We start from the raw sequence: 4,136 nt of genomic DNA, 5'->3' as shown, positions 1-4,136 counted from the left end.
TCATGCTCTCTCTCTCCCCCCCAAAAAAATAAATAAACGTTGAAAAAAAATTAAAAAAAAAAAAAAAAAAAGGAAAAAAAAAAAAGAAAAAAAGAAAAAAAAAACATTTTTAAAAGAATTTTCTGCAATGATGGAAACGTTCCACATCTGTGTTGTTCAGTGCAGTAGCCATTAGCCATATATTCTATTAAACAATTGCAATGGGACTTGTGCAACAGGGAAATTAATTTTTAGTTTTATTTAATTTTAACTTAAAAGACACATGTGGCTAATGACTACTGTACTGGACAGATCCATAGCTAATTTACATTGTAGGAAGCACAGAGGATAGAGAAGTAAGTTAAGTGACTTGTCCTGCAGTGCACCACTTGTAGTCAACAGAACTGAAACTAGAACCCAGAACTCCTTAATCCTAGACTTTTGACTATGCTGTCTTTTCAGAGTTCAAAGGACAATGAATTTAAAGCAGGGTTTCTCAACCTCAGTACTACTGACATTTTGGACTGGATTTTTTGTCCTGTTCACTATAGACTATTTAGCAGCATCCCTGGCCTCTACCCAGTAAATACTATCTTCCAGCCGTGACAAACAAAACTGTCCCCAGACAAAGCCATATATCCTGGGGGCAAAACTGGGGGCAAAATCATCGCCTTTGAGAACCGTAGGTTACTAGGATTTCCTAGTCACACAAGATGTCCTTCAGGACCCCTGTAAGAGGCAGGTTAGATCCAACTTAACAGTCAAATGAGAACTTTAAGAATATGATATAGAAAAAAAGAAGGAACGAGGGCAGGAATAAGAATGGGATGGGGATCATGACCGCACAAAAGAGAGAGACCAGGACCATGATCAGATCAGAGTCGATCAAGACAAAAGAGCAAGATCATGAAAGGGAACTGGAGCAGGTAAGAGAGAGAGAGAGAACAGGAGTGAGAGTGAGAAAAGGAATGGGAAAGAGAGAGAGAGAGAGACAAGAAGTGGGACTGAGGAGAGGACAAAGAAGATGCTTATGAACAAAGAAAACTTGAAAGAAAACTCTAAGAGAAAGAAGCTGCTTACCAAGAGTACCTTAAGAATTGGGAAATCTGAGAACAGAAGAAAACCCAGGAGTATGAGAAAGAGGCTGAAAGAGAAGAAAGAAGAAGATAAATGGCAAAAGAAGCTAAATGACTAAAAGAATTCTTAGAAGATTATGATGATGATAGAGACGATCCCAAATATTACAGAGGAAGTGGTCTTCAGAGAAGGTTGCCTGGTAGGCAAAAGGAAATGGAAGCAGATGAACGGGACAGAAAAAGAGAAGGAAGAGCTAGAGGAAATCAGGCAGTGCCTTTCTGGCTGAAGGGCACCGGGATCCAGATGATGGAACAAGAGGCTGAATTGTGCAGACAATCACAGATAAAACAAGAACCAGAATCAGAGCAAGAGGAAGAAGAAAACAAGAAAAAGAAGAAAAATGGGAGGAACCAATGGAAGAGGAAGAAGAGTCAGAGCAAAAGCCCTGTCTCAAACCAACTCTGAGGCCCATTAGTTCTGCTCCATCTGTTTCCTCTGCCAGTGGCAATGCAACCCCCAACACTGTTGGGGAGGAGTCTCCTTGTGGTACTGTTATTCCTCATGAAAATTCACCAGATCAACAGCAACTTGAGGAACATGGGCCAAAAATAGAGCTAAGTCTTAAACTGGGTGTTTCCAATAGTCCTGGTCAACCTAATTCTGTGAAGAGAAAGAAACTCCCCATAGATAGTGTCTTTAACAAATTTGAGGATGAAGACAGTGATGATGTATCCCTAAAAAGGAAACTTTTGGTGAAGATGATAAAAATGGAAGATGGATTATGGTGAAGATGATAAAAATGCTGCCAAAGGCACTGTAAACACTGAAGAAAAGCTCAAACACATTAAGGTCTCATTGAGAAAATCCCTATGGCCAAACCTGAGCTCTTTGCTTATCCCCTGGACTGGTCTATTGTGGATTCTATATTGATGGAACGATGGATTAGACCATGGATTAATAAGAAAATTATAAAATACATAGGTGAAGAAGAAGCTACAATAGCTTATTTTGTTTGTTCTAAGGTTATGGTTCATAATTCACCTCAGGGCATTTTAGATGGTGTTGCCATGGTACTTGATGAAAAAGCAGAAGTTTTTATAGTCAAAATGTGGAGATTGTTGATATATATGAAACAGAAGCCAAGAAAATTGGTCTTGTGAAGTAAAAATCTTTTTACATTTAGAGTTTCGTTTCAGATTTCTTCTTTTCCACCCTTCAGAAAACTTTGACTTTTTCGGTCTTCAGAGACATTTGGAGATCTGTGCTTTTTTTTTCCAATGTAGAAAATGTGAATTTTTTTGTCCTTTAATGTGGTGATGCCCTGTGTACACCCTTGGTTCTCTTTATACTCACCAGGTAAAAATTACTGGTATGTTTTGTAAGCCACAGCTACTGTACACAGCCTATCTGATATAATCTTGTTTTACTTTTTGTAAGTATTGAAATGACCCCCCCACAAAAAAAGTGCAAATTAACTCAACAGGGATGCCTATTGGTGGCTACCACTTGAATGGGGATTAAAAATCAACTATGCATAATAATTTGTTGAGCACCTACTATGTACATAGTACCATATGCTTTACATATTTTATCTCTAACTATCAAATTAACATTGCAAAACAGATGGAATTCTCTTCATTTTACAGATAATTGTGGTATAGAAGTTTAACTGGCACAAGGTCACACAGCTAGCTAGCAAGAGGGAAATGCAAAATTACACACCAATTAGCTATATCTGAATTTAACACCCATGTATTTTCTACTTGAGTATACCTCTAACAACGTCTTTATTACTCAGGACTGAAGAGGCAGATCTGAAACATAAGATAAAGAACAGAATATAAATAGAATGAAGAGAATTCTTAAAGAGGTAAAGGTACATTCAGTGCGGAGAGTTGCAGGGAGATATTACCAAATGATTACTATGCTTAAGGAAGAAAGTGGTACTTGAGCTATACCTTGAAGGAATGTCAGAATTTGAGTGTCCAGAAAAAAAAGAATTCTGAAAAGAGACTGCTTAAGTAAAAGATTGACTCCTCAGAAAATTCTCCTCTAAATTTTGAAGAGGCTGTGATTTACGTGAGCAGTCTAGCTAGCGTAGAATAGGAAGGAGATGAGGTTGGGAAGATAAAGGATGCAATTAGCTCACAGTAGGTCCTGAATGCTGGATCAATGATTTAGATTTCATTCTGTGTAAAATGAGAGTTTTTAAGCAAGGCCATGACAAGAATAAAATTATATTTGTTGTCCTACATCTTGTGATATCTTTCCCAAGGCAACATGTAATCCTACACTCTTTCCAACACACAGAATACAGTAATTAAAATTTAGTTGAAACATGAAAGAAAGCCACTTCACTTTCACGTAAAAAACTTTCAATGGTGGCTGGAAAGTTAATTGAAAGTTAAGACTTCCAAAGTCTACAGTAGAGAAAAAATCTTTAATCAAGAAGAAAAAAGAAATTACAGGAAAATTTTACTTATAAAGTAGCAATTTCTCTTTCTAAAATTATTATTTCCTTTTACCTAAATGTGAATAAAATAAAAATTTGAGGCTGGGAGAGATTTTCTAAGAAAGCAGCTTTCTTGAAATCCAATTGCTCTAATTCAAATTCAAGTATCTGAGATCTCTTTACTGTTATGTATCAAGGATTATTTCTTTCTTACAGCAATACAATACTATATGAATTAAAAAGAAAATTCAAAAAAAACCACCTCTATGTAATCTCTACCCCATGTATGCTGTACAACCACACATCTCAATTACTTTTTTTCCCCTACATTATTCACAGTAAAGAATGTATGAGGGGCCCCTGGGTGGCTCAGTTCATTGAGTGTCCAACTTTGGCTCAAGTCATGATCTCATGGTTTATGGGTTCAAGCCCCACGTTAGGCTCTGGGCTGACAGTTCAGAGCCTGCAGCCTGGTTTGGATTCTGTGTCTCCCTCTTTCTCTGCCCCTCCCCTGCTCTCACTCTGTCTCTCTGTCTCAAATGCAAATAAATATTAAAAGGAAATTAAAAAAAAAGAATATGATATTTCTAACATTAATCTAGTAGTTCTTAGGAACTACATCTGGTAC

At 37.1% G+C, this 4,136-nt stretch overlaps 1 pseudogene; it reads left to right on the top strand.

Moving 5' to 3' along the window:
* The first annotated feature begins 997 nt into the window (after positions 1-997).
* LOC115519690 lies at positions 998-2,221 on the top strand (annotated as a pseudogene).
* Positions 2,222-4,136: the final 1,915 nt, after the last annotated feature.

Source organism: Lynx canadensis, chromosome C1 (genome assembly GCF_007474595.2).
Source record: "Lynx canadensis isolate LIC74 chromosome C1, mLynCan4.pri.v2, whole genome shotgun sequence".
NCBI lineage: Eukaryota > Metazoa > Chordata > Mammalia > Carnivora > Felidae > Lynx > Lynx canadensis.
This window is presented reverse-complemented; position numbering and strand designations above follow the sequence as displayed.